This window comes from Ammodytes marinus (genome assembly GCF_949987685.1).
Source record: "Ammodytes marinus genome assembly, chromosome: 15".
Lineage (NCBI taxonomy): Eukaryota > Metazoa > Chordata > Actinopteri > Uranoscopiformes > Ammodytidae > Ammodytes > Ammodytes marinus.
This window is the reverse complement of record NC_137219.1, coordinates 24436139-24449886: the sequence shown is the minus strand read 5'-3', so window position 1 is coordinate 24449886 and position 13748 is coordinate 24436139.

Genomic DNA, 13748 nt, shown 5'->3' with positions numbered 1-13748 from the left:
TAAATTTATGTCTTAGTTTACTGACAAGTATGTCATGACTTACAGTGTCAAAGGCTTTCTTCAAGTCCAAAAACACTGCTCCAACCACATTTCCATTGTCAAGGGAACATTTTATTCTGTCAATGAAGTGGCACAGTGCCATCTCAGTTGATTATTTTTTGCGAAATCCGAATTGCTTAGAATGATAAAACTGATTGTTTTCAAGGTAGGTCTTTAGTTGATTAGCGATAACCTTTTCAAGTACTTTTGACATTGCTGGGAGAATTGATATCGGTCTATAATTACTGGCATCAGTTAATGCACCAGATTTATAAATTGGGGTAATAATAGACATTTTAAAACTTTGTGGAAATTTCCCTTCTTTAATGGACTGATTTATTAGATGAAGTAATGGGCTGATCAAAATGGCACTATATTTTTTCAAAAATAAAACATCAATTCCAAATGTATCTTTTGCCTTTGAGTTGTTTAAATTCATTATGATTTTTAGAATTTTTGTATGGTCAGTTGGTTTGATGTTAAAATAAGAAGTCTTATCATTAGTTATGTTATTTAAGTTTTGTAATCGTTGAGAATCTAAGTTGGGTTCATCTGTGGTAAGAGTTTTTTGGAAGTTTGATGTAAGTTCATCTACCGATTGTATGAAGTATGTGTTTAATTCATTAGCTATGTCCTTGATATTAGTGGAAATTATTCCTTTAATACTAAGTTCCTTTATTTCTGCATGGTTCTTTGACTTACGATTTAGAAGTGTATTGATATGTTTCCAGAGGCATGAACTGTTCCCACCTGATTTTTTTATTAGTTGCATGAAATAATTTGTTTTGGCCTTTCTTAATTCAGTTACAATCCGGTTTCGTAGACCCTTATAGACAAGGGTATCTGTATGTAATTTTGTGGACAATGATTTTTTTAATGCATGATCCCGCTTCTTCATCAACTGATTAATGTCATTATTTATCCATGGCAGATTTTGTTTATGCTTCAAGTTGAGAGGGCAAGTGAACTTTTGGATTACATCTGCCAGAGTATTTGTAAGAATATCACAACATTTGTCTGTGTCACTAGTTTGCAAGACATTATCCCAATTTAGATGTTTTAATTCATGTTCAAATTGATTGACTTTTTGTTTAGGAATTCCTGTTGGCACATACTTATGATTCTGTTTGAAGGAAAGTCTCTGAAGGCGTTTTTTATTAAGTTTCCTAATTATTAGGATCATATTATGATCAGATAATCCTGTTAACAAATTATATGTTTTTGACACTCTGTCCGGTTTGTTTGTAAATATAAGGTCTATTAGAGTTTGACTTGTCTTAGAGATTCTGGTTGGCTCTTTAATGATTTGGTGTAGTTTATGTTTGGACATAACTGTTTTAAGTTTTTGCTTACAGTTTTTGTCCAGCCAGTTTATGTTAAAATCTCCAAGTATCATGTTTTCCGATCTATGATTTAATGTTTTAAGCAAATCATAAAAATTTTGATAGAATGTTACATTGTGTTTTGGTGGATTATACAAGACAACTAGAAAATGCATTTCCTGCTGAAAATGCGTGTGAATGCTGAAACAGCTTACGCTAAACTGGATAGCTGAGTATGAAGATTTGAAAAAGTTTATGAAGGTCATAATTGTATAAAAGGAGTTTAAAAGGAGTTGAAAAGTTGAATATATAGAGGTTTGAATAATATTTATTTCTGAAATTATGAATACGTTGAAAGATATGGATAAAAAACTTAAAACTGTGAAATAGTAATTGAATAGACTTGGAGCTAAAGTACATTGATGGCTTGATGGAGGGCTCGTCTGAGGACGACCTAGAGAGAGAATGTATATGAATCAGCTAAAGGAGTATGAAGATGTGGAAAAGTAAGAAATAGTCTAAAGTATGAACGGTAGTGAATTGTTGAACTCTAATTGAAACAATGTGGAATATTTAAACATTTCTAGATAAAATTATTATTGAAAGACATGACATTTTTTTTCATGTGTGAAATAGGCCTTCAAAGAGCAGAGTGTTTACCCCATTTCAACTTTGTCTCTCCAAACTGTCTAATAAAGCGGAAAAAAGAAGAAAAAAAATCTAGAAAAAAAGTGAAATTGCCCTTTAATGGGCAGAGTGAGTCACCCAGCTGAGTGTATGTCGTATTGAGGGTCTTTGATCAGGCAGAAATCCCACCTTTTAGAGGCCTCAGAGAGGTAATTTCATCCGAAACTTCACCTCAAACCACTGTCTCTAACTGACGGACCGTGAGTCTAACTGACAAAATTATTTTATTGTTAGAACCAGAAGAATCTGATGAAGACACAGTGTGAAGATTATGTCTGTAATGTGAAGAATATGAGAACCAGAGCCTTTTAAAAGTGTGGTACAGTCTGCCTTTCTCCAGAAATGTCATGTCTCAGTTATCATGGCGGCAGTTGGTTGGACACCATTTAGCTTGGAAACCCAGACCTCCCATTGTGTAGGTCCGATTTCTTCAGTAGTCACATCTATGCGACCGGCAGAATGTGTCCTACATTTTGAAGTAAAAATTATCCACGTAGGGTTTAATTTGTGGGAGTGAGAGGCAGTTATGTGGAAGGTTTTGGTGTATTTTTACACCAGTTCTACACTGTAACAGTTGGTTTCCCCACTCTGCCTCTGAACATTCCGTCCCATCCGGATCCCATTATAAATTTAGAAAGAGGTTGAAAAAAGCTTAAAACTAAAACTGTGTTTGTTCAAAGACAGTTGAAGATTTTAAAAAGTTGAATAAGAATTTAATAGCTGTAATTAATGTGAATTGTTTAACGTTTGAATGGAGTCTCTAGCTGAAAAAATGCGGGAGGAGATAGGTTTCAAAGCAGAGGAAGTTTTAGCGGTTTGGAATGCTGCTCCTATCCACTTCAATGTTAAAATAATTTGTTAAAAAGCTGAATATTTGAAATATTTGAAAAGGTATAAACATTTTAAAAGAGGTCCACACATGTCCTTAAAGAGCTGAACATGTTGGTATTTGTATGGTTAAAATAGCTGAAGATTTGAAGGAGGTATGAAGGTCCAAAAAACGTACGGAAGAAGTAAAAATAACTAGAAAATGCATTTCCTGCTGAAAATGCGTGTGAATGCTGAAACAGCTTACGCTAAACTGGATAGCTGAGTATGAAGATTTGAAAAAGTTTAAAAAGGTTTATAAAGTTGTTAAAGAGTATAAAGGTCATAATTATATTAAAGAAATTTAAAAGGAGTTGAAAAGTTGAATAAATAGAGGTTTGAATAATATGTCTTGCTGAAATTATCAATAAGTTGAAAGGCATTGATAAAAAACTTAAAACTGTATATAGTAATTCAATAGAATTAGAGATAAACTACCTTGATGGCTTGAATTTATATGAATCCGCTAAAGGAGTATGAAGATGTGGAAAATTAAGAAATAGTCTTAAGTATGAACGGCAGTGAATTGTTGAACTCTAATAGGAATTATGTTGAATATTTAAACATTTCTAGATAAAATTATAATTGAAAGACATGAAAAAAATGTTAATGTGTGAAATAGGCCTTCAGATAGCATAGTTTCTGCCCCATTTCAACTTTGTTTCTCCAAATTGGCTAATAAATCAGAAAAAAGAAGAAAGAAAAATCAAGAAAAAAAAGTGAAATTGCCCTTTAATGGGCAGAGTGAGTCACCCAGCTGAGTGTATGTCTTATTGTGGGTCTGTGATCAGACAGAAATCCCACCTTTTAGAGGCCTCAGAGAGGTAATTTCATCCAAAACTTCACCTCAAACCGCTGCCTCTAACTGACGGACCGTGAGTCTAACTGACAAAATTATTTTATTGTTAGAACCAGAAGAATCTGATGAAGACACAGTGTGAAGAGTGTGTCTGTAGTGTGAATAATTTGAGAACCAGAGCCTTTTAAACGTGTGGTACTGTCTGCCTTTCTCCAGAAATGTCATGTCTATGCGGCAGTTGGTTGGACACCATTTAGCTTGGAAGCCCAAAACTCCCATTGTGTAGGTCCGATTGCTTCAGTAGTCACATCTATGCGACCGGCAGAATATGTCCTACATTTTTATGTAAAAATTATCCGCGTAGGGTTTAATTTGTGGGAGTGAGAGGCAGTTATGTGGAAGGTTTTGGCGTATTTTTACAACAATTCTACACTGTAACAGTTGGTTCCCCCAGTCTGCCTCTGAACATTCCGTCCCATCCGGATCCCATTATAAATTTAGAAAGAGGTTGAAAAAAGCTTAAAACTAAAACTATGTTTGTTCAAAGACTGTTTAAGATTTTAAAAAGTTGAATAGGAATTGAATAGCTGTAATTAATGTGAATTGTTTAAAGTTTGAATGGAGGTTGTAGCTGAAAAAATGCGGGAGGAGATAGGTTTCAAAGAGGATGAAGTTTTAGCGGTTTGGAATGCTGCTCCCATCCGCGTCAATGTTAAAATAATTTGTTAAAAGCTGAATATTTGAAATATTTGAAAAGGTAGAAACATTTTAAAAGAGCTCCAAACAAGTCCTTAAAGAGCTGAACATTTTGGTATTTGAATGGTTAAAATAGCTGAAGATTTGAAGGAGGTATGAAGGTCCAAAAAACGTACGGAAGAAGTAAAAATAATAATAATAAAGATTTGAATAACAATAGTGTGAATGCTCCAGCATTCACACTAATAAGATTTGGATAACAATAGTGTGAATGCTCCAGCATTCACACTAATTATATTAAAATTCATTTTAGGTGACAAGACCACATTTAAAATTAAACATTCTAATCCATAGGTATCCAAGCTAACTTGAGTGCATTTAAAAATGTCCTTCATGTAGATTAACACTCCGCCTCCTTTTCCTGCCAGTCTGTCTTTGCGAAAGCAGGTGTACCCAGGCACATCAATCATGGCTGTTGGGGTGTGACTTGACAGCCAGGTTTCAGTCAAGGCCAAAAAATCCAAGTTGGAGTCTGTTAACAAATGCTGAATTTGATCTATCTTTGGTATAATACTTCGTATGTTCAAAAGACCACCTGTGATGCCCTTCATTTTTTTCTTTGAGTCCCAAATCACTTTTGCATGGTTCACTGTTTGAAAATATTTTACACCTTTTTGCTGAAAAGCTGCTCTGCTGTGGGCCATTTTTTCTTTAAATCTGTCCTGCTGCAGAGGGCAGTGAGATAGTACGGGTGCTTGTGTCTTAAGCAAAATAGTTGGGTTTGAGTCTTTTCGTGGGGAAAAGCTCCTGCTCTGCTTGATGTCTTGGGGGATAATTAGGCTCCCTTCAGTGACTGTGTGGACATCTCCGATTGCACCTGCCATTTTGATTCATGTAGATGAAAGGGCTGGATGAAGTGGAGTACAAATTAGAGGGTTCCTTCAGATGGCTGCAAGGATACAAATACAACTAACTAACACAGGTTTCCCTAGAGCAGGGGTTAGTAATAGGCTTGCTATAGTAGGCCTGTCAAAAATAATCTACCCCAGTGAATAATGCCTATGTAAGGAGAGTAGCGTGTCATATATGTATCCATATACTGTATGTTTTATTACATAGGTCTACCTAGGCCTAGCTTTTTTTAATAAAAAGGCATATATGAAAAAAACATGTTTTTTTTCCTTTTTTTTGTGGTTTGGGTCCATAATGTTCAAATATTATGTCAAATTGAAAAAAAAAACTGGCAGGTAATGTAGGTGAAGTTTTACTGAAACAAAATATACCAAACACAGCAAGCTTAACATTTTTGTATGTGCCCTCTGTGTTATGATTGACAGAACTTTGAGGAATTTGGGGAAAACGCCTATGTATTCACCTGCTATTTGTTCATAAAATTTGTATGAAGGTTGATGCCACCTCAATCAAACTTTTAAATTACCATAAAAACATTCCATGTATTTATTTTCAGCTTTCAAAAAAATTCAATATGAATGTTTGAGTTACCCATGGTAGCAATAATATATTTTTTTATCCGCTTTTACATTTATCATGTGGTTTTTGGTCCAATATGATAATTTATCATGTCAAAATGAAATAAATAACTATCAGGTCATGTAGGTTAGGGTGTTCTGAACAAAAAGATACCAAACTTTGGCATGATAAACATTTCTTACTGTAGTTTAGTAAGGATTGATCAAAATTATGCAAAACGGCCAAAATAGCCCTAGGGTTCAGAGGGTTAAGCTGTGTTTTTACGCATTACGCATTTTTACGCGTCCTCTCGATCAAATGTAATATATTGTTCTGGGCTCCCGGTCAAACCACAACTTATCGTCCTAACAATGGCGACAACAACACTTTCCCATAATGTGAAGCTGACGGCAATTTATTAAAAAAGAAAAGGCACAGTGCTTCCTGCATTTGGGTCGGATCGAGTCCGGACAAATTCACACCACAAACGAACTGCAGCAGAGTGCGTTTGGAAACGCACCGAGACTACCTCTTCAGCTGGGTCTCGGAGCGCTTGTTTGGTCCGCCCCCGAGTGCGATTGCTGTATTCACACCTGCCTGAAAGATGCACACCGAAGGCGGAAGTGCACCCGAGTTTGTTTCAACCGCACTAAACACGGCATGTGTGAATACACCCTAAGACCGTATGCGACTTCGCTATCACTCCCGCTCAACCGCACTTACTTCACTCATCCGAACGCATACTGCCATTCCTGTTTAAATCACGCTACTCTCCTTACATAGGCATTATTCACTGGGGTAGATTATTTTTGACAGGCCTACTATAGCAAGCCTATTACTAACCCCTGCTCTAGGGAAACCTGTGTTAGTTAGTTGTATTTGTATCCTTGCAGCCATCTGAAGGAACCCTCTAATTTGTACTCCACTTCATCCAGCCCTTTCATCTACATCAGGGGTGTCCAAACTTTTTTCACTGAGGGCCACATACAGAAAAATCTACGAAGGGCCGGGCCACTTTGCAAAAATAACACATTTATCAGGACATGTAGCTGCTCTGATGTTTAGTTTCATAGTGTCTTCGTAAATTGTAATCCTTCTTCACGGTAACACTTTCCTTGCACATTAAACAGACACATTTCCCCTCTTGCTTATATGCCAATGATACATCCAGTGTTTTCTGCCTTTGCATCCAATATCCAGCAGGGTGAAAATAGTATCCAGCCGAGGTCTCGACCCTCCTAGGGGGGTCCGGGGGTATGCCCCCCCAGGAGATTTTTTTACGTTTAATGAATCTGGTGCACTTTGAGAGGGAAATTAAGTGTTAAGTATTAATTTTGTATGAAAAAAAAATGGAGACACTGTGTCAGATGAATTAGAAGCTATTGGAGAAGGACATAGATTTTCCATAATAATATTAATTTAAAATAAAATATTATGCAGGGTCCTCTGGGATGGGCTCTTTTTCTTTTATGGGACATATTTCTCTGTAATATAATGAGTGCATTTAAATTATTTAAAAATTAAAAGCGCCATATTACATTATATTTTTAAAATGTGCCACAGGCCAATCAATCAGTGTTTGACACCCCTGCACTAGTGGCTTAACTAAGAAATGCAAAAAAAAAAAAAAAAAAAAAATTTTTTTTTTTTTTTTTTAAAGGGCCATATTACATTATATTCTTAAAATCGGCCGCGGGCCAATAAAAAGCGGGCCGCGGGCCGCAGTTGGCCCGCGGGCCGTAGTTTGGACACCCCTGATCTACATGAATCAAAATGGCAGGTGCAATCGGAGATGTCCACACAGTCTGTGCATCCTTGTTGGTCCTTATAAGTAATTTACCTCAAGCTGTGCTCTCTGACGTTCAATGAAAAGTAAGTCCCGTTTTCTTTCTCTCTTATTTGCATCTGGGGATAAAGGACAGATGATTCTTAACAGAAAAGCAGACAATCTATTCGAACCAAAAGTTTTAGATTTAAAGACATTTGACATGTTTTGACTCTTTGCTCTGTCTCCACCCACCTCGATTAATCATGGTCATCTTCAGGCCAGGACTGTCTTGTGTTTGTTTAGGGAGAGCTATGGGAGCCTGTTGTGGAACCGTCAGCTTCCCCTCCTCGTCCACCACTTGTCCGGCCAAGAATTTATTCAGTTCCTGAGCAAGAAGGAGAACAGCAGTACAATCTCAAATATCCACTTTTCACTTGTGGCAAGCAAAAAGTTAGTCATAAGACCACTACTATGCAATGAATGTTGAAAATGTTGGGTCGTGCATACACAGTTGTGCTTAAACACACACCAACCTTTTGTATGTGCTCTTTTTCATTCATAACCTCTGCAGACATGCCATTACTCTCTGGCACTTTGAGCAGGCTCTGTTCTGTCTCTGTCCCACTCAATTCTAAACACAGAATGAATAGTAAATGTTAATGTACATACAAACCAAGCTAAACATTGCGTTTTCTGAAGTTGTACGTTTCCAGTGGCGTCACAAGGCTGTTTTATTCGGGGCTAAAGTCCTGGATCTAATTTGATTAGCCCTGAATCTTTTTTGATTTTTTTTTTAGATTAAAATAAATAAATTATTATACATTTTTTATTTATTTTTTTATGCATGCAGAGCCTGTGCCATATCCGCACGTCGCACATGCTCCCATTGGTTAGGACACTCGCGTAGCTTACTGCTAGGAATTTCTGTTGAAAGTTCCACTGCTCAAGATTTTAAGCCATGAATTGATGAACTCGCATTGAAGAAAATATGTCAGGTTTGTGTGGGTTGTAAATAGGCCAATCTATAAGGCTAAATAGCATGCCAATATTGATGATTAATTGTGTCAAGTGTATAAGGATGAATGCTAACATGATCTGTTTCCAACTTTTGCCATCAGTGCAAAGAAAGACGTTTTTATATAGTTTTTATTACTGCATTTGATCTGGTCGTACACCCAGTCCGATTTTCGGTTCACGCGTGCATGCTCTATGGTCACATATCCGTATTGGTCACAGATTTCAGTGAGGCGCAGGAACGCGATTTGAGAAGCCTATCCCTCCAGGTGAGGGAAGGGGAGCGGGAGCCTTGTTTGAGACAGTTGTTTGTCGTCATAATGACCGATAACGGGGCTGAACCATAAAAGAAAAAAAAAGAAAATGCAATGAAGAAAAGCTAAAAGGGAGAGTGATAGTCGGGCGGGAGGGCGTTGCCAAGCAACGTATACACAATTTCACGCAGCGAAACTAGACTGCAGTGTTTACTCCTAAATGAATGAGCGGTAGCCTACTAAAACAAAGTTTACTTTGCCTCACCAGCATCATCAGATGACCATTATTCATCGGAAATAGTCATTATTTACAACATAAACACATTACCTCATCGTGATCCATACTAACTAACTGCCATCTCTCGTTCATTCGCTTTGTGTGAGGACACGGGGACTCGTTCAGCTCCGTGAGAGGTGACAATGCATCAACTCATTGCAATTTTTTATTTATTTATTTATTTATTATTATTCTTTCGGACAATTCCACACAATACACAATTATCTCTTTCACATCATACATCTTAATTTGTGTTGTCCGAAGGGTGACGGAAGAAGCCTAAGGCTTATCGAGTCCCGCCCCCAATTTCATCAGATTCAGAATCAGATACACATTTACTGATCACAGAAAAAATTAAAAATTAAAAAATGTTTTAAAGAAATAGAAAAATAAAAAAATAAAAAATGAAAATAAAAAATAAAAAATTAAAATGAAAAGGAAGAAAACAAAAAGGAAGAAAACACAATTTTGCATATTTTTTTTTTTTTTTTTTTTTTTTTTGTCTGTTAAGCTGCAGTCCAATACACAGTCAACTTTTCATTCTCCATATCCATTGACCTTGCACAACTGACATGCTTTCCATTTTCCCGATGAATTTAATTACTCATCGATATCCTCTCCATCCACTGGAGCCATTTTTTGGATGTTTCCTTTGATATCTGCGATGTCTCCTTTCATGCCATCGATTCCAGCGACTTTTCCTTTGATAACTGTGATGTCTCCTTTGATAGATGCAATACTGGATGCAAGGTTTGCTATCCCCTCCCGAACAGCTGCTCCATCCATATCTTTCAGCGCTGTAAATCTTCCGTCCCTCCCATCCGCTTGTGCAACAATCAGTTTCTTCAGTTTGCGATACTGGACATACAGAGCAGTTCCCAAAGCAATTCCCAAAGCAATCATCCCCACCGTCATGCCAGCGAAGATGTATACATCTTCAACATCCTCAATGTCCAATGCAGCCAGGCAAACCACTTTCCATTCTTTCCAGCTATCCAGTGCGTAACCGGACAGGAAGGTGCCATCAGGACACGGTATCTCTCCAGCTCCCGCTTTTCTGGTTGAAAACACGCGGTCAATGGCATTCAGCGACCAAGATAGTAGTTCCATGATTAATCCACTTGCTTCAGCTTTTAAGATCAGTTCTGCTCCGTTCTGATTATTCTGTACAATGCAGAGTTAGTTTTGCCCTTTTATTCAGGCCTTTTCAAAGTCAGTTATCTGGTAGTCTAAACACAACTGCCAAAGTATTCAAACCCAAACAAGTCATTCTCCTGACCTCTCTTTTACAATAATGTTATGATAGTGCCATTCACCTTTACTCCGCTTAGTAGTGCTCGGCTTTCAGTGTATATTTTTCCATAGTTTTAGAGACATACATTTTTTTGAAATTTTGCAAACTGCAACTCCCTGTGATATCATCATCAAGTTCATTCCATAATTTAATACCCTTTACAGAAATCGAAAATGATTTAAGTGTGGTCCGTATATTTTTCTCTGTGAATCTTCTTTTTCTTCTTAAATCATGCGAAACTCCTCTGTCTTCAAACATTGCTTGTAAACTGACAGGAAGGCTTTTTTTTGAAGCCTTGTACATCATTTGTACGGTGTGGTAACTTACTACGTCCCGTAATTTGAGAATTCTACCTTCAATAAAGAAGTTATTGGTGTGTGCCCTGTAAGTTGCTTGATATATTATTCTTATTGCCCTTTTTTGAAGGATCTCCAGGGGGTGCAATTTACCTTTGTAAGTGTTTCCCCACACCTCAGCACAATAATGCAGATGTGGGGAAACTAAACTCCAGTATAAAACAAGTAAGGCCTTTTGATTGAAAAAATATTGTGATTTCCAAAGTATAGAAATACTCCTGGCTATTTTGCCCCTAAGATGGCTAACTTGTGGTTTCCAACTTAGCTTGTCATCAATTATTACCCCTAGTACTTTGTGTTGCTTGACCCTTTCAATATCAATCCCATTTACCTGTATTTTCACAGTGACCTCTGCTGCTCTCCTACCAAACAACATAAATTTAGTTTTTTCTAAATTTAATGATAACTTATTTCGGTTTAACCACCCATGTAATTTAGTCAATTCAATGTTTACAGTCTCAACCATATTATTCAGATCATGCCCCGAGTAGAAGATGTTTGTGTCGTCAGCAAATAAAATTAACTTTAAGACCTTCGAAACTTTCCATATATCATTTATGTAAAGCAGGAATAATTTCGGCCCTAAAATTGATCCTTGAGGGACCCCACAAACAATATCCAAGCATCTCGATGTGAACTCCCCTAATTTCACATATTGTTTCCTGTCCTGTAAATAACTTCTGACCCAGTCCCGTGCTATCCCACGAATGCCATAATTCCCAAGCTTATTGAGAAGGATCTCATGATTTATAGTATCAAAAGCTTTTTTCAGGTCTATAAAAATTCCTATAGAGTACAATTTTTGATCAATAGCATTACTAATAATTTCTACCGATTCAGCCAAGGCCAGCGCCGTGGAATGATTCTTTCTAAAGCCAAATTGACTGTTATAAAGAATTTGATGTTTATTAATGAAATCATCTAATCTATTGTTAAATAGCTTTTCCAAAATTTTAGAAAATTGTGACAAAATTGAGACTGGTCTATAATTTGTAAATGAATGTTCATCTCCACTCTTATGTAATGGTATAACCTTAGCTATTTTCATGCTACAAGGAAAAGTTCCTGTTTGAAAAGATAAGTTACAAATATGTGTCAAAGGTTGAAGAATACTTTCTTGCACTGATTTTATTATTTTCATGTGAAGCCCCAGCGAGTCTCTTGAGGTCTTTGGTTGCATTCCCAGTAAAATCTCACTAATCTCGTTGGCCTTGACTGGCTTTAGAAACATGGACTGTTGGAGAGATTCTTCCTGTTCCCAAGACTCCCCCAATCAGGTGTGTTTAGCACTTACTGGGATTAGTTGATGCTGTGTCACCCATAGACTCACGGAGCCGAAAAGAGTCCGGTGCCCTCACACTTTCAACACACGGACACGCACCATATTGCTTCCTGATTATTTGAATCTTGCACGCCCGGCACGAGCTACAAAACAGCTTCACGACAGCTGGCGTCGTAATAATACTACCGCTTTTGTTCAAAGGTGTCGCCAACGTGCCGACTTACTCGTAGTAGCTTTAAGTTACAATTTAGCTAACTAGCTAACGTTAGCTAGCTGCCCACCCTTTTCATTTCCAATGGTGGCTGTCATTTCATTACCAATGTTAAGTGTCATAAGTAGTCATGATTCCTAAAAAAGAAATGCCCAAAACATGTGATATGTTTTGAATGTGCAGAAAGTTTTGAAAAATCCAGGATGCCTGTGAGCCTTACTGCATTATATTCCATTATAGTTGTTTCTTTAGGAACCCGAATGTTGTCTTTTCCTTCACAGAAAAAAAAATATATTTCCACTATAAATTGATGCAGAAAAGGCACAGATAGATGAATAAAAATCCACCAGAATGCAGGAAATTAAGTGTTTGACGCTCAAAAATCTCTGGGGGAGCAAACCCATACCCGCCACCTATAATTTGTCCCCCCAAATGTTGAAATGAAACCTAGCCTTTGACCCTGTACACAGGTTGTATACAATATATTCATAGGTATGTTGTTTTTAATTTTTGGATAGAAAAGAAGGCATGTCAGTAAACTCCATGTCGGCCCTTAGTGTGATTATCATATTGTAGAGTGGCCCTTTGTGAAAATTAGTTTGACACCCCTGATATGGGTAATGTAAGGTCTGTCTCACTTGTATTCATTTTACTATGAAATAACTTGAATGGAACCTTAAATGTTTGGGGATAATCAGCAGTCAGTTAGCTATTTAAAGTGTAACTGAACCCTTTTACTTGTTTTTTTAGATAGAAGCTGAATTAAATCACTATGTTGTTAAGGAACACATACATGCTGGTGTTAACATTGAAAAAAATTGCAATATGTTAAATATCGGCAATTTAAGAAATGTTTTGTATTGTAAATCATTTTAGAACTTTACTAAGATTTGAAAAAAACTTTTTTCCATCGGGTTCGAAAAATGACGTACTACTGTACTTTTGGTACAGTAGTACGTCATCACGTCGCCGCAAAGCCGGTCACGCTCTTCATAGGTCCATGGCTGATCCATGAGCTACTACTGTTATACCATCCCTCCAACGATGTTATTTCGGGGGTTAACACACTTCACTTCTATCGGCAGTGTCTGCATTATCTCACACTGTATAACACACACACACACGGACCCGGACTTGTTCATTACTTCACTTGATTGACACACGCTACCACTCGCTCGCTCGCTCTCCTCGCTCACACACAGACACACACAGACTGCCGCTCGTTCACTTGCGCTACTCGGTCTCCTAACACTACGATAGAAACACCCGCCAACAATTTAGAATAAGAAAGTCCTCCACCTCAGACGATCCATCTGTGTGGCATATGAGCTCACTGTGTAGCGATAGTGTCGTTAGACTTTGTGTCACTCGATATTTCAATGAAGTCATGTCATTCAGATCTTCCTGAGTGA